The 24,671-nt window shown below is 40.1% G+C and overlaps 1 protein-coding gene across 5 annotated transcripts in view; it reads left to right on the top strand.

Annotated features, from left to right (window-relative positions):
- ubtd2 (ubiquitin domain containing 2) overlaps nt 1-24,671 on the top strand; it is a 57,950-nt gene that overhangs the window by 19,915 nt on the left and 13,364 nt on the right. The window contains exon 2 of one of the 5 annotated variants that reach the window (XM_069898798.1): nt 6,856-6,997. The exons of 3 other annotated variants lie outside the window; for them this stretch is intronic. The gene's annotated coding sequence lies outside the window, so the exon portion shown is untranslated. Of the gene's footprint in view, nt 1-6,855; nt 6,998-14,061; nt 14,093-24,671 lie in introns of all 5 variants that reach the window. One more of the 5 variants, XM_069898797.1, reaches the window with a different exon arrangement.

The raw sequence follows: 24,671 nt of genomic DNA, 5'->3' as shown, positions 1-24,671 counted from the left end.
AATGTGCAGATGAAACCAAAAATTTTTGATGTAGTGGATAGAGAGGAAGCCTATCTGAGTTTACGTAGGATCAAAGACTGTACAGTTGGTGAAGCGGTTAGTGCAACGCCGTTACAGTGCCAGCAATTGGAACTAGGGTTCAAATCCCACACTGTCTGTAAGAAGTTTGTACGTTTTCCCTGTGTCTGTGGGTTTTCCCCAGGGGTTCCAGTTTCCTCCCACTGTTCGAAATATACTGGGATTGTGTGTAAATTGGGTGATGTGGACTGAAGTGGCCTGTATATCTAAAATCTTTAAAAAAAAAAAAAAAAAAATCATTTGGGAAGGTGGGCTGAGGAATGGCAAATAGATTTTAACTCTGACAAATGTCTTGGTAAGTCAAATCAGGGTAGAACTTGTACAGTGAGTGATGGAGTCAAAGAAAGTGTTGTAGAACAGGGTGATCTCAGGATACAGATGGTTGTTCCAGGAAGTGGCAACTCAGATGGACAAGGTGGTGAAGAAGGCATTTGGCACACTTGCCTTCATAGAATATCAAGTACAAATGTTGTGACCATGATTCTACTAACAAGGAATAAGTAAGAGCATGTTTGGACCCCAGCTGCAGGAGGGACATCAATAAATTGGTTGAGATATAGAGGAGATTCATCAAGATGTTGCTGGGGCTAGAGAGCTTGAGTTATAAGGAAAGGTTAAGAGACTAGATCTTTATTCCCTGTAGCAGATGAGGCTGAGTTGTGATCTTGTTGAGGTTTGTAAAATCACGAGGCATGTTTGCATACTTTTTCAAAGCACAGATGATCCTTGATCTAGAGGACGTGAGTTTAAGATGAGAGGGGAGAGATCTGAGGCACAACATTTTCACTCAATTGGTTGTAATGGTTCTGTGTTGACCTTTAATGTTAAACTATATTTCTTTTATAAAAATGTCTTGGTAAAGTAAATTATAGAGTTAAAATATCATCTGTATTCTTAAACTCCTTTCACACTTGCATCCCATTAAATCAGCCATTCCGTGTCCCGGGATAGGAATGGGGGTTTGGCCTTTCACACAAGACTGCTCCTAACTGAAACAATGAACGCTTTCATACTTGCAAGAGTTTATCGCCAGTGTTTGGTCTGTTCTACCTTTAATAGGAAGTGCCTGCAATGCAATTGTCCGTTTCACACTTGCCTGATCTCAATGCTGGCTTCTGCAGGCACCGGGGATTGTACTAGGGGTCAAGGCCGGCAATCCCCGGCGTGAGATGATGTCATCTGATGCCAGCGTTGAGTAGATTTTGCTTTCACACTTGCCACTTTAAAGGCCAATTGGCTTTTGATTCCTGGGATCACTGGCAAGTGTGAAAGGGGCTTTTGTAAGTTAGCTGTGGGTTGGTACAGGGTCACACTCAGATCACCACACATTTATAGAGAACCATTGTTTTCTGAGAAGAGTGTTCATTCTCAGAGACGACACGTCTTGGAAAGGTAGTTCATGGATTTCAAGTGGGTCTTAATTATTCAAGAACTGCTGAGGAAGCCATCTCTTTTTAATCAAAGCCACTTAAGCCTCTTGAACAGAGCTGAGGTCAGAGGTTGTTATGGATATGGAATGGTTTTGAAAAAGAAACAGAATTTTGGTAGAAATAAAAGTAATGGTCATGTGGTTTCCAAGAATTAGAACTCACCTCAGTGCTGATGTAATTGTCACATGATTTGGAGAAATATATAACTGAATTCAGACATTTTGAGTTCAGTTTTGAAACAGTTCAGCTTGGAGTTCACAAGTCGAAACCCTGTACACAGGTTGAAATCTTGTGAAAGACAGGTTTGAGTAACAGTAACCAGATTTGGTGCTATTGTGTGTTACTCCTTGGAAAAGGGAACACAGAATCAGTGGCTTTTGAAATAAGGTATACCATTTCACTGTCTCTGGAAAGTAGGACAGATTTCTACTGGGTCTATTTTTGTGTTTGGCTACTTTGTTTAACCCTTGTTTAGTTTGTGAATTCATTGTGGAAGAAAATAGCCACATTCACAGACTTTGAGAAGAGGTCAGATTCTTTGAGTGGAGCACATAAAAGAGGCCTGAAGATATAATGTTTAAAGGTGCATCATAATTATTTCTGAACTGAGAATTTAAGCAAGAATAAAATGATCCTGAAGTTTTACTCACTCACAGTGGGTTTGTGTTTAGACTTAAGTAAGAAATGTTAATAATAGTTTAATAAAAACTATTATTTTGAATTTCCCATTGACTGGTGAATTTTCCATTGCTCTTCCTGTGTTAGTGCTAACAAAAACCCTTTAGTCCCAAACATAATTAAAAGGGTTGTTAGGTTGTAACATAATGGTTCATATCTGGAACAAACTACTCTATAAACTCTAGAACTGGGCACAATTTTGACATTCAAAAGACATTGGACAAATCTGTGAAGAGAAAGGGCTCAGAAAATGACTGAATGTAGGCAAATGGACTAGCCCAGAATACCAACGTGATCTGTATGGAAAAATTGGCCTGAACACCCTGTTCTGTGCTCTGACTCAAAAAATATATATAATTTTGGATATGTTGCAAACATCTGAACTTTGTATCTCATAGTTTGTGGTGCTTATTCAGGTGATGGATATATTCTTAGGTTTTTTTAGATTGAGCGTGCAGTTTCAATGCTTGGAGAAAACCTCCCCTATATAAAAATAATTAAGCAATTCAAGTACTGTACAGATTGTATCAGATCACAACTTGAATATCCAATATTCCTTGAATAATCATGTTATGATTTAACCTACTTTTCAGTATCCTGGGGTATGGTGGTATGAAATTCAGTGTTACAATAAATTGGAAATGGTGAGGATTTTAATACATAATATTGGAAAATTTCTGAGAATTTTGCTTCCAGTGGGTATCGCAGGAGTGTTGTGGACGAGTGATAACTTTTTAATTAATGTTGGCTCATAGGGAGGGAGGACAGTTGTAAATTAGACTAAGAACAGTAATAATTAGCAGTCTATCTTAGACACAGCAGGAAAATAAATTGAATAGATAGTCAAAATGATAGTGAATAATTCGAGGAATCACCTGTCAATTGTAAGTATGTTATAAACTTTTAATATTTGCCGAGGGATTAAGGCAACTTTTGTGAATTGGTGTTTCATTATATCATTCATCTATATTATTAAATATTGTAATGATCCTGGATAATGTATGAACTTTTCAGAAAAAAAATTGATGCAGTAGTGAATTAAAAAATTTAAATCTGCCAATCCTTTCAAAATAAAGGGGCGAGACCCATCACACCGAGCACATGCACGTCAGCTATGAGCTCAGTTCACTATTGACTCATGACTGCCCTGCCATATCAATTCAAACAGAATCAAGTTTGCAGATGATACATCAGCCACAATGATGTGTCAGCTTTCAGAGAGGAGGTTGGGAGGCTCATCAAGTATTGTGAAAATAACCTGAGTCCCTAGTGTGGACAAGACAAAGGAAATGTTTGTGAACTTTGGAAGGATGAAGGCTGATCGCACTCCACGACACTCCAATGATTCTGTCACGGAGAGCCCTAAGCTCTTTGCTATACGTGGCCTATCTTTGGACCCACAACACTAATTCATTAGTCAGGAAGACTCAGCAGCACTTTCACTTTATCAGGAGGTTGAGGAGGACACCTTTTTACAGGAACACAATTGAGAATCACCTGACTGGTTGCATTATTGTCTGGCACAGTAGCTGCAAAGCATCTGATCTGAAGGGAATACAGGATCATGAAAACAGCTAAGAAGTTCACTGAGGTCTCCCTTTCCTCTAGGGATGACATTCAGTGGGCTGAAATAATTATTCAGGACCCATTCCATCCATCTGCACAGTATCTTTGACCCACTACCTTCAGGGAGGAGGTGCAGGAGCATCAGAATCTAAAATGCGAAGCTGGGAAAGCTTCTCACAGGCTGTGGGATTGAATGGTATCCTGTAGCAGCGTAAATTATTGCAAAATATTTATTTATTTTAAATTGACTTTCTGTATAAATGTGATTATTTTGTCCTGTGCATTATGCGTGCACCATATTCTGGAGAAACACTGTTTTGTCTGGTTTTATATATGCAGTCAGATAATAAACTTGAAATAGGATATAATTGAAATGCTATTGTCTGCAGCAAATTTCAGTGCAGAAATATGTTCTTCGTTTCGTAAGATTGAGCTTATTGCGAAAACCAGAACATTTCATGTTCTAGTAAATTTTTTTAAAGTGATAAATGCTTTGTTCTCTTTTTGGTATAATTTTTTTAAGTTTATAAGGTGAAATGTTTCACAACCAGGGCTAACTAGAAACCATGATTGGATGCAGAGGTCCATGCACTTCTCAGACTTGTGATGCTGCCTTTTGGACAGGAGAGAAGATGTCACAAAGATCAGCCAGGGCTGAACTCTCCAGTGGAATCTGGTAGGCAAAGCGTAGTTACATGCAGAAGATCTGTAGGCAGCTGTGTAACACTGGTGACGTGAGGTGCATTTGACGACGGATTAAGATCATAATAGATTGCAAAACAACCTTGAGAGTTAAAGACAATGTCCCCCAGATGAAAGGCCCCCCTGCATCGCATCGGCTGAGGTGAGAACCATATCCAGGGTGAATCACACAATGCAGCGGGACCAGATAATGTACATGGTTGGATACTGAAGGATTGCACAGACCCACCAACGGAGATTCTTATGGGCATCTTTAACATTGCAGCCGTCCATCGTCCCTATGGGTTTCAAGACAGCACCATCATCCTGGTACCAAAGAGGACTATGGTAACAGGCCTCAATGACTTCCACCCCAAGGCACTGACCTCCTTGAAATGTTTTGAGCAGCTGATGATGGAACGGATCAAAACGCACCTTGCAGAGACACTGGGACCATTTCAATTTGTCTTTAGAGAAACCATCCACTGATGATGCTATAGCTCTGTCCCTCTACTCTGCCCTGACTCACCTTCAGAATGACTCCTCATAAGCCAGCCTGCTGTTCATCGATTTCAGGTTAGATTTTAGTAAGATCATTCTGCAGATGCTGGTGGAGAAGCAGTCCTTACTGGGATTTAACACCCCCGTTTGTCACTGGATCTGGACTTCCTAACGGAAAGACCACAGTCTGTCTGGTTCAGCAGCAGAATGTTGAGCCCTGGTGCACCTCAGGGTTGTGTGCTCTGCCTGCTCCTGTTCACACCATTGACCCAAATCTGCAACCCCAGATCCAGTCCAACAGTAATCAAGTTTGCACATGACGGAACAGTAGTTGGCCTCATCAGCAACAGTGATGAGTTGCACTGCAGAGAAGAGGTGGAAAATCTTGAGATATGGTGCAAGAATAACAAACAGAGTGTCAACGTGGACAAGATAAAGGAAATGATTGTGGACTTCAAAGGGACCAGGGATGACCACTGCACATATATAGCTTAGTTGTGGAGAGAGTAGAGAACACCAAAGTTCCTTGGAATCTACTTTAGTAGTGGCCTATCCTGGACGTACAACATATCCTAAGGTGCAACAGTGTCTTCACTTCCGAGAATGCTGAGACAGGCAAGGCGACCAGTCACCATTCTGTCAACTTTCTACAGGAGCTTTGTTGAGAAGCATCCTGGCTAACTGTAGACTGGTTGCTGCAGAGCCATGGATTGGAGGTCAATCCACAGGACCGTGAGTGTCAGAGAGGATCACTGCAGTCTCCCCCCTCCCCAACTCCAAATCAGAGATCTAATGATATCATTGTTTAAAGAGGATGTGCAAAACCCTGCACGCAACATCTTTCAGCTACTTCTGGTGGGAAAGAGATACAAGAGTATCAGAGCCAGAACCACGAGCATGAAAACAGTTTCTTTCCACAGGCAGTGAGACTGATGAATGATCTGGTCATACTAAACCCTCTGAAACTATTTATTAAACAGAATTTATTTATTTATCACTTTCTGTACATGTATCTGGTTGTGGGTTTGTATGCTTTTGCACTAAGGACCAGAGAATGCTGTTTTGTCAAGTTTGTCTTGAACGTTCGGATGATAACGAACTTTGTCATAAAATATCCAGTACTGTACAGTGAGAGGAGATCTTTGGCGAACAGGCAAACAGGTTATCTTTCATTTCATACAGCCATGTAAAGAACATGATTATGCCTCCATGAGGTTGACTTTGGAGCCACTGGAACGAGCCTCTCCAACACTGAGCATCTGAATTTCTTTCTAAGCTAATACCCTTTTTACTCTATTCCCTTATTGTGATTATTTCAGCTTCTGACAAGAACACGAGGTTTGGAACATTTTTCAAATTTGCAATAGAGCTATGGAGGAAATGTGTGCTATTCTTTCTATTGCTTCTCATCAGGGTGCCTCCTGACTTGATTCAGTAACCCAATCCTAGAAGTTTCCTCTGTTACAGTAAGGAAATGTTTTGAATTGACTGAATAAAGACGAGCCATCTCCAAGTTATTGCTTGGAGACTGCAATTCTATTAATCTCTTGGAGGCTTGTGCTTGAAAATTTTTTTTAAATCCCAACTTCGAATGGTATTTGCATGTTCCTGTAAGAAACTGTTAAATAAATCTTGGTTTCTTGTTATTTCCTGACTTGAAGTTGTACATTGGTGATTTAAAGCGAAGAGCCCATTGTTGGGACACACAAGAGACTACAGTTGCCGGAATCAAAAGCTCAACCCAGTTTGCCAGAGGAACTCAGAGGGTCAAATAGGATCATTGAGAGGAAAAGAATAGTTGCTATTTCAATTCAAAACCATTGATCAAAAAAGGGTTTTCACTCAAAGCTATGATATTTTCTGCCACAGATTGTGTTTGGACCCATTGCTGAGAGCTGCTTTTTTGCCTTTATCATTTCAGTAATTTTCTATGAATCCCTGGAAAACTTGACATTGTGGAGTTCAACCAAGTCTACGTCTGCTGCTGCATGGAAAACTGATCTTATCACACAAATTTTAAATCTACATTAAATTGGTCCCTGTGAGGAGCCACAACCTGCAAGGTTACTGACAGAGGGCTTTGTTGTGGGATGAACTAAAATAACCCCTTTTGTTGTAACAGACTGACAAGTTGATTACTTCCATTTTTCTTACTCTTTCTTCCCCCCCCCCTCCAATATTTTTCTGTGGAGACTTAATTCTACAAAGCATATTAATATCTATGTCTACAGCAGAACTGCTCGACTCAGCAGGGAAATACCACCTGTTTGGCTTCATGCTTGCCAGTGAGCGAACATTTATAATTTGTATCTGAATATCCTTGCTGTAAGAGCTTTAACAACTAAATATCAGAAGGCTGCAAGCATCTTAACAGTATTTGTAAACTTTTCCACATCTTCACAGATTAAGTTATAGAAAGATTATTTGCTGTTTGAGTCCGTTTTGTTAGAGGCAATGCAATTGATCTTCATTCTTGCCTCGCCCAAGGGAAATGACCATGGTGAATATGATCTGTGATTTATAAATTGCTGCCTCTCCTGTAACGCAGCATACATTTTCCAGTGGAAACTTAACCCTAATTCATGCACCTTGAACAAGTCAAATCTTAGCAGAAAATGAGTTTTGGAAAAACTTTTAATAATGCAATTTCCTTAGTTCTGTAGAATGTTGTTGGATGGTTGTTGACCTTGTTTTTGGAAAAGTTTGGGACTTGCATCATTAAAGAAATGTAGTGGCGGGTAGTTGCGATTGAAGTAAAATTGAACTTCCTAAGAATTCTGATTATTCTCCTCACTTCCTCCATGTTTTCTCGCACATAGAACAATCATCCACAATGATAAGTGATAAATCAAAGAAAATCAACCTATTCCATAAGAAATTGACTGCCCTGCACAATTCATTTTTCATGTGATGACTTATGGACCATCTTGTTCTCAGTGGACTTTGACGCTAGTAATTCATTTTAATGTTCAGTTTCAGTAACTTTTATCACAAAAAGATTATGGTTTGAAACAATTTAAAAATTGCAAAATAAATAATTTCCATTAAATTGTTTCAAACCATAATCTTTTTGTGAGAATTAAATACAGTAGATGGCCTATACAGTATTTAGTCCGTAGTCAGAAATAAACTTCTGCATGAATATAGTTAAAATGTTTGATGGGATGGGTGGTTAAAGAGGAGGGTGGGGGAGTAGTATTGGTCAGGGATAGCATCACAGCTGTAGAAAAGGAGGATGTTGGAGAGGGAGTCAGAAATAGGAAGGGACCAATCATTGTACTGGGAATAATCTATAGGCCCCTAAATAGCCCTCGGGACATGGAGGAACAGATAAGTAGACAATTTTTGGAGTGATGCATAAATTACAGGGTTGTTGTTGTGGGAGACTTCAACTTCCCCAATATTGACTGGCACCTCCCAACATCGAGAGGGATCGATGGAACAGAATTTGTCAGGTGTGTCCAAGAAGGATTCCTGACACAGTATGTTTGTAAGCCAACTCGGGGAGGAGCTATACTAGATCTAGTACTGGAGGTGTTTTAGGAGATTTGGTATGTCATCGAAGGCTCTCAAACTTCTCTAGGTGTACCGTGGAGAGCATTCTGGCCACTTGCATCACTGGCTGGTACACAGGTACTAATGCTCAGGACAAGAAAAATCACCAGAGGGTTGTTAACTTGACCGGCAGCATCACAGGCACCAGACCACTCCATCAAGGATGTCGACAAGAGACACTGCCTTAAAGCAGCCTCTAACCTCAAGGATCCTCACCACCCAAGCCATGCCTCTTAACTCTACTACCATCAGGAGAAAGGTACAGGAACCTAAAGGTGGGCATTCAGCGGCATAAGGACAGCTTCTTGCCCACTGCCATCAGACTCCTGAATGATCAATGAACCAGACACTGTCTCACTTTTCGTGCACTATTTTTTTTTAAAAAAATAAGTTGATTTATATGAATGTTTGTACTGTGATCCTGTCCCAAAACAACAAATTTTGTGATTGTTCATGACAAAGAAGGTTTAAGGAGATTGTGATCAGACCACCTTGTGAGGGAGCATTTCAGTGATAGTGAACACGTCTCCCTGAGTTTTAGCATAGCTATGGAAAGGGATAAAACAGACAAAATGGGAAAGTTTTTAATTGGGGAAGGGCTAATTACAATGGGATGAGGCAGGAACTAGGTAGAGTAAATTAGGAACTGATGTTCATGGGAGAAAGCACGGAAGTAATGAGGAGGATGTCTGGGGTGTACTTGCGTGGGGTTCAATTGAGGTTTGTCCCACTGAGACGGAAAAGACAGTTGGAAAAGGGAGCCATGGTTGACAAAACAGGTGAGGCAGGTAGTTCAGAGAAAAAAGGAAGCATGCATTAGATTTAGGAATTTTTAAAAAAGTTTATCTGAATCCACAAGTACAATGCTACGAAACTATTGTTCGGTCCTTGGTGCAAAGCACTCAGGCACACAACCGGACATAATACGTATACAGACAAACAATACATATGCAGAACAAGTATTGTATACAAATATTGCTTTGTGAATATGAGATTCTAGGATGGTTATTATGAGCTGTTCCTTTAGTCATTCAGCAATCTCACTTGCCATGGGAAGAAGCTCAGTTGTACTGTATGGTAGCCAGGAAGGAACTTAAGAATAGATTTGGAAGAGCTCAAAGGGGGCATGAGAAGGCCTTGACAAGAAGGTTTAAGGAGAAGCGGCAAGGCATTCTATGCACATGTAAAGAGCAGAAGGATGACGAGAGTGAAGATAGGGCTGCTAAAGGATAAATGAGGCAACATGCTGAGTGGTGGAGGTTCTAAATTAATACTTCAGTATTCACCAGAGCAAAATACCTTAATCAAAGGGACATCAGCATGCAACAAGCTTGTGTGCTGGACCATATTGAGATTAGGAAAGAGCATTAAAAACATTAAGATTGATAAGTCTTCTGACCAGAAGCGATTATACCCCAGGTTTCTGTGGGAAGGGAGGGAAGCTGGGGCATTGACTGAGTTTTTTGAGGAGGTTACAAAAGAAATTAAAGGGAGGGCAGTAGATTTGGTGTATGTGGATTTTAGCAAGGCATTTGACAAGGTCCCCCATGAGTGACTCGTTCAGAAAGTTATGAGCCACGAGACACATGGAGCCTTGACGTGTAGAATCAGAATTGGCTTCCCTGTCGAAAGCAGAGAGTAGCAAAGGACAGAAGGTATTCTGCCTGGAGGTCAGTGACTAGTAGAGTTCTGCGAAGGTCTGTTCTAGGATCCCTACTCTTTGATTTTTATAAGTGATCTAGATGAGGAAGCAGAAGGATGGGTCAGTAAGTCTGCAGATGATGTGAAGGTTGGGTAAGTTGTGGATGGTGCTGAAAGTTGTCGTAGGTTACAAAAAGAGATAGGACGCAGAGCTGGGTGGAAAAGTGTTCGATGGAGTTCAATCCAGATAAGTGCGAGGTGATGCATTTTAGGAAGTCAAACGTGAAGACTGAGTACTGGAGTAATGGCCGGATACTTACCAGTGTGGAGAAACAGAGGGACCTTGGAGTCCAAATCTATACATCTCTTAAGATTGATAAGGTAATTAAGAAGGATTACAGTATGCTGATCTTCATTAGTTTGGGGATTGAGTTCAAGGGTCATGAAGTGATGTTGCATATTATGTTTGGTTTTAGTCATCTCATTACAGTGTAACGGAATAGTACAATTATGGAATAAAATGTATCTTAAAAAGATATAGATTATGGGGGTTTAATTTAGGTTACACTTCATAAACAGACATCTCAGTTGGAATGCAAAAACCTGTGCAGGTGAAGCCTTCATTTTTGCCATTGACTTTACAGAAACCATGAAGAATGCCTGTGAAGACTTAACAAGTAGGTGTAAATTGGACTGATGAATTGAAATGGACTATTATCTTTAAAGGAATAGCATGCTTGAACAGGTGTCCAGGCTCAGAAACTGATCAATCTTTTATTGCTAAACTGGTGCTAGCAATCCAAGTTTTGGGTTGATGTCTGCTGCTCTAAGAGGAGTCATGTGGTTTTTCAAAGAGAGAGAAAGAAAACATGACATCCTTTGGGAAGAGGGAGAGACTGTCAGTTTTACATCCTTTGGGGAGAGGGAGAGACTGTCAGTTTTACTGCAGCAGTTGGTGTTGAAGACTGCAAATTTACAGACCTCCTGCAAGACCCCATTTCAAGACTGGTTTTGAGTTCAGAGTTAAGCCTATTCTAAATCCCTGTAGTCAATTACAAGAGGCTGTGGCTGGTTAATGTTTCTCCTGAAATAGGGGAAGAAGGAGAACTTTTTGTGGTAACTTGGAAGAAGGTTATCTTTCGGGAAAACTCTTGAGGGGGAAAATTTCTTCAGAAAGACATTGAAGTGGCTGATTGAAGAAGATCAGTTTTTGTGTGTCCAATGAACGACGAATATCTCTTTGAAACCAACAAAGACTTTCCTTTGTGGTAACAATTTAAATTAAGGTACCAGAGCCTGGTGAAGATCATAAATGTTAAATTCTGTACATAGTATGAAAATTGCCTGATACCAGTGAACTTGGAGAAGTGAAATGTGAATGAATGGTGTGACAGAGTATATAGATATGTTTTTTGGAGATAAATTCGGAAAGGTTTGTTAGAGTAGGTCACATACAAACACTTCAAAACAGATCTTATTTAAAATACTGGAGCTCTGCCCCATGCTAGAAATGTCGGGGCCAACTGTCTTTGCAAGAGCTTTGGAGAGTGCCTAAGAGACTTCATTAATGGATTGTTGTTTACAAAAAGGCAACAGATGAAAGATCTTGTTGGAGCTGCAGATTGTCTGGAGCTGTTCTAAGAGGGTCATGTGGTTTTGCAAGCAGAGAGAGTTAAACAGGCTTTCTCTCAGAGAGAGAGGTTACTTCAACAGTGTTTCAGCCAGCAACAGCAGCTGGGACTGGAACAGGACAAGCTGGCATGCTTGTGGAAAACCTCATGTGTAAGATAGGTTGTAAGTGCTTGATTCAGCCTGGTCAAAGCCCTTGTGGTTCATGCTGTCTAATGTTTCACTTGGAATAAGAGAAACAAAAAGGTACTCTGTGATGACCTGAAAGAAAGAGGTTATCATCTGGAGAACCCTGAAGGGGCAAGTTGTGGATGTCCTGGAACAACAAATCTCTCTAAACTGACAAGAACTTTCCTGAGCGGTAACCATTTACCTTTCATGCACTAAAGCCTGGTGAACTTTATAAATGTTAAATTTTGTGCATAGTATAAGAATTGCCTACAACCAGTGAACTTGGAGGAATGAGAAATGAAATTGGACTGTGAACCAAAGAACTTTTCTGAACTTAGGCACACATTACATACACCTGCACTTAGAATTAGAAGGGGGTTAAGTTAATAGTAATAAGTTAAATATTGATATTATTACGTATGAAGAAAATTTAAAACATTTTTGTTTAAATAATCATAGTCTTGGTGAATTTCTATTGCTGCTGGTTTTTGGAGTCATCTGGGCTTGTAACAACAGGATGTGGAAACTTTGGATAGGGTGCAGAGGAGATTTACTAAGATGTTGTCTGGATTGGAGAAGGGGGCGTGAGGCAAGATTAATAGGGTTGGTGCTTTTCCCTTTGGAGCAAATAGGATGAGGTTAATTAATAGAAGTCTGCAAGATAATGAGGCGTGGATAGCCAGCACCATTTTCCCAGCATGACTATAGCAAATATCAGAGGACATCTGTATAAGGAGAGGGGAGGATAGTTTAGGGGAGACATCAGGGGTATTTTTTTTTTTTTTACACATAGTAGTGGGGGCCTGGAATGCATTGGTGATGCAGGCTGGTGCAAAAGGGACATTTAAAAGATTCTGTGGATGTGAGGTAGTAAAGGTTTAGATTGTTGAGTAAGTTTATATAGATCAGCATAAGATCATGGGCCAAAGGCTCTACTGTTTGGAGCAAGAAGGAACAGACATATCTTTGTATGAAAATGCAGCCTTATCAAGATTATTTCAGTTTCAACCAATCGTGATAGAGGGGGATTGAATTCGTGACAGAAATTGCTAATGGTGGTGTGTTGTAATGAATTTTTTAGATCACTTTAAACTTGTAATCTGAATCTTCTGCACATCCTTAGCTCCTTTTACAGAGTTTGAAAGCTGGGTTTTATCTGCCTTTTGAGCGCTGTGTGAAAGGATCGCAAGGTGGATTGGGTGGGGGGGGGGGGTGGTTCTAGACTTACCAGTCTTCAATCGACGTAGGAAGGTAGTCTCAGCGATGGAGCATATTTGGCTCACGGAGCCAGCTTTTTTCAGTTCTGTGTGAACAAGCAAGCTGGCTTCCAGAGACGGGTCATATAAACAGCAATAAAGTGGTTTTTCAGTGTAAAAAGGGCTCTTGAGTTCTAGGGTGACACCACTGGAGTGGCTATTCTCTTGCTGAGATAATCAGCCACAATGCAAATCTAGGAAGCTATTAAATCAGTCATAAAATAGATCCTAAAGGTCTTTAAAAGGTACTTTTTATACTTTCCTATAATTAATTTAAATGATTGAACAATGCAGTTGCAAGTTACTCTCTCTAAATATTTAAAATTTAACCACATGGAGAGGAGCCTTGACTGGCAAGCAGGATTAAAGTTTCAGTTAACCAATGTAAATGGATTTTTTTTTTCCTGGCTATTATTCAAGTTATAATTCCAATCTTTAGACTAGTTGTTACCCAGTTGTAACTTGGAGTATCATCTCAACTAGCTGTTTCAAATGGAAAAAAAATTAAATTGTTTATGCAAAAATAAATATCTGAACTTGCACGATCACATGGGATCATAAGTAAAAGATTTTGTATTTAAGATGGTGACATTCACAGATTTTAAACTGATTGTAATCCAATATTAAATATATATAAATGGAAATTGGTCAATAAAGTGAATTGATATTGTTATTGCTCTCCACTTATTTTAATGGTGTGCAAGATGCAAGAGACATGGTTGATCAAAATAATTAAATTGTGCCTTTGAAGTATTTACGTTCAACTGATTCAGTATCTGCTTTGAGATTTTATTTTGGCATGATTCATTGTGTGGTGAATTTAAAAGGTGTATTTTGCTGTTCTTTCCACAAAATCTAATTGTCCTGTTGACAAGAATTTCAACCCCAAAATAAACAGATGAAATGGTAAGTATAATTTTTATATATAAGTATATTGTTAAAAAAATTTTAACTTTTTCAGCACATATCTTTCATTTGGAAAGAAAAAAACTATTTTTGCATGTCAGCACCACTCAAATGTAGAAATATGCAATATGACCAATATTGCACAGTGCAACCTAACTATCTTGACTTTTAACATTAGGGGATTATTTTGACCTCCTAAACTCCAAAATTGATGAGTTTGTTCCAAGTGAGATATTAAAATATTAATCTAATAGAGGAAACCTATTTTGCACATGCCCACTTTCAATGTTAATGATCCAGGATAAGGCGATTGGTAGGAAGAAGGAATAACCAATCAACTTCCAGGAACTCTCCCTTCCCTAAATTTTGCTAGCCTTTCAACCATATTCTGTTCTGCTCTGCTATATATTCTCAATATATGCCAAATTGCCCTGGTAGACCCATTTTTCCATGTGATCCTGCAGCATCAAGCTGGTATCATCATACCTCAATTTCATTTTGTCCCCCCTTCACCACCAGATGGGATACCTTGTGCATTCTCCATCACTTCAACTTCCATTTACCAAGACTGGACAACCTCATTTTTACCATGAACTTCTGGTCCCTATTCACCTTCATTTCACCCGAAGCAAGGCCTCAGGACTTTATTTCTTCCTTAACAACAGGGCTTACAAATCTCCCTCCACCACCACCACCTCCTGCCTGGCAGAGCTAGTACTTGCCCTCAGTAACTTCTTTTGCTCATTCCACTTTCTCTGTCCAAGGTGTAGCCATGGGTACTCGTATGTCTTTCTTTGTCAGATTCATGGATCAATCCATGCTGCAAGACTCCTCAATTCTTCCTTCATTGCATTGGTAACTGTAGTGGTGCTGCCTCCTTTACTCATTATGAGCTCATCAACTATATCCACTTTGCTGCCAACTTCCACCCTGACCTCTCTTGGCCCATCTCTGAAAATGCTCTCCCCTTTCTCAATCTCTGTCTCCACCTTGGGATACAAACTATCTACAGACATTGCTCTGTGTGCACCAATGGCAGGATTCTCCCAATGCCCAACTATTTCAGTTCTGTGCTCTTTTCCCACGCCAGGATCTCCGTCTATGGCTCGTGCACTGCCAAACCAAGACCACCTGCAACACTAATATTGCCACTGAGCACTCTCCAACCGAATGGCATTAACATTGTCTTCTTGGGTTTTTGTTAGGCCACTCCCCTGTCTCCCTTTCTTCCCCATCCCTCTATATCTCCTTTCCTCCAGCTCTATCCCTTTCTATCTCATTCGTAGATCTATCTTCTACCCATCACTTTTCAGCTTTTTTCTTTTGTACCCTCTCACCCATATCCGCCTTTGCTCCTCCCCTTCCCCTCTCCCCACCATTTTATTTAGACTCCTCCCTGTTTTTTGCTCATACCTTCATGAAGGGCTCAGGCCCAAAACACTGGTTATTTATCTTTACCTTTACTACATGGAGAACGCTGCTGGACTTTGAGTTTCTCCAGTGTTTTGCTAGATTAGGAATAGCTGTCAGAGGTCTCAAAAGGTTGCTGTGTGCACTGCTTCTGCCAGCTTAAAACTGTACACAGCGGAGCTTGTACAAAAGTAGGAACATATCAAATCCCATATGTAATAAGCATGGTTAGAAGTGGGAAGTGGACTGTAGCAATTGCTGAATTAAAATCTGTTGTAATTGGCAATTCTGTTATGAAAATGTTGGTTTGTGTCACAATTGGCTGCATAGTAAAGCACTTGATTATGTTGGAAGTGGTGGAAAAATGATTGACAGACTGCAGGCAAGAAAACATGCATTTTCGCAGATAACTGACATTTCAATTTATTTTATAGTTTTGGAATAGCAACTGAAACAATTTAAAACCAATTTTTAGAAATTAATGAAGTGTTAGTTTAGATGCTCCTTATTTAAGTTATGTTTATAACTACGGCTCCTAGAACGCTTCCACCAGCGTTGTCTCCGCTCCATCCTCAACATCCATTGGAGCGCTTTCATCCCTAACGTCGAAGTACTCGAGATGGCAGAGGCCGACAGCATCGAGTACACACTGCTGAAGATCCAGCTGCGCTGGGTGGGTCACGTCTCCAGAATGGAGGACCATCGCCTTCCCAAGATCGTGTTCTATGGCGAGCTCTCCACTGGCCACCGTGACAGAGGTGCACCAAAGAAGAGGTACAAGGACTGCCTAAAGAAATCTCTTGGTGCCTGCCACATTGACCACTGCCAGTGGGCTGATATCGCCTCAAACCGTGCATCTTGGCGCCTCACAGTTCGGCGGGCAGCAACCTCCTTTGAAGAAGACCGCAGAGCCCACCTCACTGACAAAAGGCAAAGGAGGAAAAACCCAACCCCAACCCACCAATTTTCCCCTGCAACCGCTGCAACCGTGTCTGCCTGTCCCGCATCGGACTTGTCAGCCACAAACGAGCCTGCAGCTGACATGGACTTTTACCCCCTCCATAAATCTTCGTCCGCGAAGCCAAGCCAAAGAAGAAAGAAGATAACTAGGAGGCACAAACAACTGATGGAATCTGGAGCAAAAATATAAACTGCTGGAGGAACTGTGGTTGAGCAACATCTATGGAGGCAAAGGAGCAGTCAATGTTCAGGTTGAGATGCTGCATTAAGACTGAGAGTATAGAGGGAAGATGACCAGTTTTTGGAGTGGCTGGTCAGTTGAAGGAAATATCAGAAAAGGGCAAAGGAAGTGAGCCTAGTAGGGTAGGGGGAAGTGTAGAGACAGAGATTTGGAAGTGATGGTTTGAAGTAAAGGGAAGGATGATAGGCATATTGAGTAAGGGTGATGAGTAGGAAATGGGGTTGGGGATATGGAAAAGGTGAACAATGGGAGAGACTGGCTTTTCACATACTATTTCTATGATTACAAGAGGCATTTAGATATTTAAATAAGCAAGGGATAGAAGGACATGGTTCTAATGCAAACAATAGGATTAGTGCCTATGAACTGTAATATGCATTGGAATATTTGAGCTCAACTGAACCAAATAACTGCCCATTTCCTCTATTCATGTGATATATCTTTAGCCAACATTCCCCATCAGCTGGAGATGTGAATCGCTACTTTGAATCTCATAATTCTTGTGGTCAGGATCATGTTTGAACATCATGAGGGATTGCTACCTTATCTATTTTGCAGTAATATTGGAATAACTTCAGTACTTCTGGTTTTGTTTTCAAACTTGATAAGTTTTCTTTGAAGTGATGATCATCTTGAGCCCTTTTTGTTATATTTGCTCATTGATAAGTACATGTGCAATATTTCATTCTGTCATTGACTGGAAACTAAATGTGATTTGTTTGCTAATAGATGTTGAGATTGATTGAAATGTCATTATTCTATGTGGGAAAAGTAAATATAAACTATTGGCTGGAGTTCAAAACATCTTTTCTGCAAATAAAATCTCAAGGTACAATGCAAGTTTGATAAATTTTCATGTGACCTGCTGATGCAAGGTAGTACAAACTGGTGAGAAAATCTCAATGCATGTAGGTGACTAGAACATACCATGGGAGCATTTGCAGTGGTCAAGCTCACAACGGGGTTGGGGGGGGGGGAGTGTAAAGTTGCATCAATATAAAAGCCATTCTCCCTTCTGTAGACATAGCTTTAAAGTGTTTTTATTGAGACTATAACAGATATCCTTCCATCACCCACTGGGTTAAAAAAAAAGTTTGGGTAATGAAGGAAGAATTAATTCAAGTTTTGAAATCCTTTTCTTCATGTGGTAATGTATAGATGCATGTTTTATAATTCATTTTTAAAAAGTTGTGATTATTTTGGACATCTCATAGCAGTTATGGATTCAAGGAACAGCTAGTTACTTCACTATTGAACTTATACTGCCAGCCCCTTCTGGAAGCAGGAATGCAATTTCTTGGCCCCAATGTGGTTAAAATACATCACATTCAACTGCAAGTTAAATCCTCAGAGATTAGCCAAACATTAGTCTGATTAACTTTTGTTTATTTCGAATTCTGAGAGCATATATTGAAGAATTCCGTAACCCCTACCACAGGGAGCTATTTATTTAAAAAACTGGATTTTGAAGCACGTTGTTAAGATTTGAGCCAACACACCAGAGTCTCTTTAAACCAGTGTTTAAAAAAAAAGACATTTTTTCCACACCATTCAAATGCATCAGATAGCTTGAGAGATAATATACCTTGAGATTTTGTTATTTCTGCTGAAAATGTTTATTTTTAAATAATTTTTTTTAAATGTTCATTTTCTGGGTATGTTTGAAATGAGTTGGAAGAACTCATTTGTACACTGTTGTAATCTCTGCACACCTGTTTGCCTACTAAAAATTAGACTTGGCAAAATTTGCTATTTATTTTTCAAAACACTGTTGATTGATGACTCCCTGTACTTTGATACTTGTTCACATATCCATGCTTTTGGAGACTGAACCAAGTGGATATATAAAAAGAAAAGGTCTTGGTTCATCACAACAGGTCTATTCTCTTCTGTCCTCTCACAGTGCAATAATGTTTTATACTTTTTGAACACTAAGATAACAGATTAAAAAGAAATGAACAGCTTGAGTTCTCTCAGCAGAATTTATGGAGGCAAAAGAGTGGTCATTTACTGAGTTACACCTTCACATTGGGAACACACCTCAACTAGAATGTCATGCAGCTGCAGCTATTGCAGGAGCACAGAAGATGAATCCATGGACATTTGGTGTCTGAAGGGACTCTTGTGTTTTCTCAATTGGTGAAGGCACGAGGATGGTGACACCTCTTTGTGTGTCTTTATGCCAAGCAAAATTTGACAAATTTTGGTTGGCATAGCGGATAGCATGACGCCTTTACAGCACCAGTGATTGGAACTGGCATTTGAATTCTGCGCTATCTGTAAGGAGTTTGTACGTTCTCTTCACGTCTGTGTGGTTTTCCCGAGGGCTCCGGTTTCCTCCCACTGTTCAAACCATACTGGGGGCATAGGTTAATTGGGTGTAAATTGGGCGGCATGGACTTGTGGGCCGAATTGGCCTGTTACTGTGCTGTATGTCTAAATTTAAATTTATAACAAAATTTCGGAAACTTGAGAAAATTTGCCATGTCCACATTATCCCTGAGTAATTTGGAAAGATGCACCACAGAAAATAATCTGTCTGGTTGTATCACAGCTTGGTATGGGATTACTCTACCTAAAACAGCAAAAAAAACTGCAGCGTATTGAATGCAGCTCAAGCAACCACACTATCCCTCCCCCCCCACCATTTCATCCCATTGACTCTATCGTCACCTCCTGTTCCCTTGGAAAAATAGGACACATCCCTGTCACATTCTTTCACACCCCACTCCCCCCACCCCCAAACTTTGCTTTCAGGCAGAAGATTTGTGAGCATGAAAAGACTTCCAAATTAAAGAACAGTTTCTTCTGTTGTCAGGTACTTAAGTGGGCTCTCGTCCATATAAATTGGTGCGTTGCATGATTTAACTGTATTTTCCACTTTTACACTGTATGTTACATTTTTGATTTATAGAAGCACTCCTTTATTCTTGTACTTCTAGCTTTACTATGTAGAGGTTAACCGTGTCTGCAATGCATACAAAATAAAGTTTTCACCATCTCAGTACACATGATAATACATCAATCTGTTATGAGAGCATGAACAATTTGAGGGTGATGATTGATGCTGCTCACAATTTGAGTGATTTGGCTCTAGATACCAAGTGTCTTATTGTCAGCTTGTCTTGTGGGGGGGGGCAAAGAAAGTAAAAGGCTTCAAGAATATTTGCACAAGTTAACTATATGAGCTGGAAGATGGCATCTAGAATATTATGTTTAAAAAGCATAGAGTTATTCATTTTGGCTCACAAAACAGTAGAGCAGAATATTTTTTAAAAAAAAAAGGTGAGAGAATAAAGATGTTTTCAAAAGGATCCACGTGTATTTGTGCACAAATCACTAAACCCCAACATGGAGGTGAAGCAAACATCGAGGAATGTTGGGCTTAACTGAGAGAATTTGAATACAGGAATTCTATCAAAATTTTAGAGAGCCTTGGTGAGGAACCATATGGAGTAACGTGCAAAACACAAGTGTTGGAGAAATTCAGTAGGTCTTGCAGTATAAGGAGAAAAGCAAATCATGTTTCAGGTCTGAGCCTTTTTACCGTGAATCTGTAAAAACAGGTAAATACCTGAATAAAAAAGCAGAAAGGAGAGAAGGGGGAAGGGGAGGGGCTCAGACCTGAAACATGATTTGCTTTTCTCCTTATACTGCAAGACCTACTGAATTTTATGTAAGTAGAAGAGGAAAATAAGCTGAGAAGTGATAGGGAGGGGGCAGAGGGCTAAGAAGGGAAGCTCTCTATTAGGAAAAGGAAAGGAATGAGGTGGGCTGAAGGAAAAGAGAGAGATAGGGAAAGAGGCCAGGAAGAGAGTTAATGGAAATTGGAGGTTGATATTGATGCTGTCTGATTGGGGACTGCTGAGACAGGATCTAAGGTAGTGTTCCTCTAATCTGCAAGGGGTAGGTACCAAGGGAGTGATTGGTAGAAAGGGATGAGTGGATGAGGGAGTTCCAGAGAGAGCAGTCCCTACAGAAAGCTGAGAGGGGGGAAAAGATGCAACTGGTGGTTGGATCCCAATGCAGGTGGGGAAATGTGAAGAATATGTTGGGTGTGGAGGCAAATAAAGACAAGGGGAACCACGAGAGCAAGCCAGGTTTTCTAAAGGAGGGCATCTCAGGTATCCTGGAATAGAAGGCCTCATCCTGGGACCAGATGAGGTGAAGACCGAGAAATTGAGAAAAAGGAATAGAATCCTTACAGGAGACAGGATGGGAAGTGGTGCAGTTGAAGTAACTGTGTGAGTTGGTAGGTTAGTAGAAAATGTCCGTAGACAGTTTTCTCCTGAGATGGAGACAGAAATTGAGAAAGGGAAGTGCGTTCACCAAGATGAATCAAGTGAATTTGAGGTCAGGGTGGAAGTTGGCAGCAATGTGGCTAATGTTAATGAGCTAATGGATGCAGGAGGCAGCACCAATGTAGTTGTCAATGAATTTGAGGAGCCTTGGCTGCGTAGACTTGCAGCATGGATTGCTTCACACACCCATCAAAAAGGCAAGAATAGCTGGGATTCATGTGAATACTCATTTGATTTGGAGAAAAATGGATTGAGTCAATGGAGAGGTTATTGAGGGTGAGTACAAGTTCAGCTAGGTGGAGGAGGAGGGTGGTGGTGGAAGGGGACTGGTTAGGTCTGTTATTAAGGAAGGAGCAGAGTTTAACATGGAATTATGTGCACATTTTCTTAAAAGGGTTGCGCTTGCTACAGAGGGAATGCTGCAAATACTCACTGGACTTATTTGCAAGGAAGTCTCATTTAAACTTACAAATTCTGATAGGGCTGTACATGTTGGACTTGGAGAGCATATTTCCCCTCGTTTAGGAGGGCACAACCTATGGGCCACAATCTGAGAATAAGGTTAGGCCACTTTGGGCTGTGAGGAGGAGAGATTTATTCAGATAATAAGGAATCTTTCTCTTGGAGGAATTTGACTCCATTCATAACAAAGATCATCAATCACTTTCTCGATATTAACGAAATTAAAGGGCTGGTGATATTGGTTAGATTTGTGATTTTTTTTTTAAAAAGTCTACAGGAAGTACAGATGGTCAATGTTTATCCATTAGGTAGGAAGCAATGATCAGCTCAGGTTTTCTCTTTATGCTGCAGATGCACTCTAGTTTTTTCCTGTTGATGAATCTCAATTAGAGCAGGGGTCTGGACACCAAAAGACTCCTGATATTAGTGAATAACGTTCATATTTCACGTTGTTGTCATCCATTTGTTACAGTGACAGAAACAGATTTTCTAGTTTTTGGGCTGGTGCCTGTTGTTAAGACCATCTTGGATTATATTTTAGTGTTTTTCCTTAATGTATCAAATCCCTAATAGTCATTCAGAAATCCCTGATGGTTGAACATCTGGCCTTTAAACTTTTTGGACTGAAAACTGACTGTCGAATCACAGTTTGAATACATGGGCTGTTTCAGGCTACAGGATAAACTAATGGAGTGCTTCAGGGATTAGTTCTTGCCCCTCAATTATTTATTATTTTAATGACCAAGAGGAGAGAACAAATTGTGATGTCTATGAAACTAAGGATTAAAAAAAAAATAGGTGTAAGGGTATGTTCTGATTCTGCAGCAGTATACTGATAAATTAAATGACTGGACAGTAGCTGGCAAATGGAGTTTAATGTGAAGAAATCTGAGGTCGTACTCTGATAAAGAGGAATGAAAAAGATTATCTGGAATTTTACTAACCACTCGATACTCCGTGACATATTAAGTTTCTCCAGAACTTTTTATATTGTACTGGAGCCCAGCATCTTCAGATCTTCTTGTCTAAAATTGTTTAGTATCTCAGAGGAGAGAGTTTGCAAAAGAGTGAATTCTGTGGGATCAGCTTGTTCAAGTGCATAATTTGCACAAGTTGACAGGAGGCCAATAAGGGGTAGGTATTTAACAGTGGGGAGGAGGCTACAAAATAAGGGGCCAGTCATTTAAAAAACAAAATAGGTGCATTGACTTTTTTTTTTAAGAGGATTGTGAAGCTGTAGAATTCTCAACCACAGTGTTGGAGGTCAGATCATGAGATATCCTTAAGGTGTAGATAAGTCTTTGAATGAACAAGGAATTGAGGGGACTGAGGAAAAGGCACAGCACAGATCAGCCTGGATCATGTTGAATGATGGGACAAGCTTGAGGAATCCAGTGGCCTTGCTCCTAATTTATTTTTTGTGTTCTTCTTTTGTTGCTTTGGAAAAATACATAAAAACTGAGGTCTCCCCAAGTGCAAATTTAATTTTAAGCCTGGATTTTCTAATATTATAAAGTTTGATTGGTTTCATGACTGTTTGTAAAAACTTTACCAATTTGTTGATCCAAACAATGAGATCTATTCCTCGAGGTGATGAAGTGAGAGTGTTTTCATTAAATCCATTATATCCTTTGTCCGTGCTAAATAACATAACTTTAGTATCTTGACATTTCAATAGTTTTTAAAAAATCTTCAAAAAAACAAAACTTTTTATTTGTCTTGGATAAGCCCCAACTTTTTTCTGTCATGTTTCCTGGTATATCATGGTCCTCAGCCTTCGTGAATTTGTTTTCTGACACCTTGGCTAGGATGGTCAAGCAGCAAACCTATTTGAGGAGCAAGACAACTTCCTGATTTCTACATTAACCATACATATGTTGATGCTGGAAATTGCTGTCTAATTTGCTCATGCAAATAGTGGTCAACAATAGTTTTTGTGCATATTTATTATTCAATTTTTCCCCTAATCTATTTCAAAATTGAATTGTTTCATCCAAACACTGATGATATGCAACATTAAGGCAGTGAAGTGTGATGGTTTTTTGCTGGTGTACAACCCTTGACACTGAATGAAGCCCCTGACTTTCTTTCATTCAATATAAAACATAAATATCCAAGGATTCCTGGCAACTTCTGTGGGCTGGAGCTATCCTTTCACTCTGACACTGGATTCTATCCCATCTCTCCAGGGACTTCCCACCACTACATCACCAAATAATCTGTTATGGTCAAATTGAGATGCTGTAGATTTTAATTCGTATGATAGGACAGAGATTTCAGAGACCAGTTGGACTGTACATTGGTGTAATTTAGAAATTCTTCCACCTCTACTGCAACTATTCCCAGGATGAAGTCTTCCATTACAAAAAAAGTGGCTTTACCTCTATTACCAAGAGAAATGCATTACCTGCATTCTTAATTTCCCACACATCTTTCCCCTTTGCCCCAAGATGCATCAAGAATTAGATTCCCCTTGTCCTCATCTACTATCCCACAGCCTCTGCATCTAACATATCCTCAGCAATTTTCACCACCTACAATCTGATCCCACCACCAGACACATCTTCCCCTCTGCTTTCCACAGGGACTACTTCCTCCATGACTTTCTCATCCACTCATTCCTTCCCACTTGGTACGTACCCCTGTGATTATAGGAAATGCTATTGATGTGCCAAGCCTCTTCATAACCACCATTTGGGGCCCAAAACAGTCCTTCCAAGTGAAACAAAACTTTACTTGTGAATCTGCGGGGTCATCTACTGCATTCGGTGCTTCGGTTGTGGCCTCTATATTTGAGAGACTTGACGCAGACTGGGAGATCATTCCATTGAGCACCTTTGCTCTGTTCACTGCAATTTCAGAGACCTCCCAGTCGACAACCATTTCAACTCCTCACCCCATTCCCACACCAACATGTCTGTCCATGGCCTCATGCATTGCCAAACAGAGGCCACTTGCAAATTACAGGAACAACACCTTGTATTCTGTCTGAGCACTCCAACCAGGTGCCATTAACATCGACTTTTCTGATTTCTGTTAGGCCCCTCCCTGTCTCTCATTCTCTATTCTGCTGTCTACTTTCCTCCAGCTTTCCACCCCCTTTCCTGTCCATTCTTCATCTATCCCTCCCCATAACTTGTCATTTTTTTTGTCTTCTACCCTTATCCACTTATCACCTCTTGCCTGTTGGCCTGTGCTCCTCCCT

The sequence above is a fragment of the Narcine bancroftii genome, chromosome 9, assembly GCF_036971445.1.
Source record: "Narcine bancroftii isolate sNarBan1 chromosome 9, sNarBan1.hap1, whole genome shotgun sequence".
Lineage (NCBI taxonomy): Eukaryota > Metazoa > Chordata > Chondrichthyes > Torpediniformes > Narcinidae > Narcine > Narcine bancroftii.
This window is presented reverse-complemented; position numbering and strand designations above follow the sequence as displayed.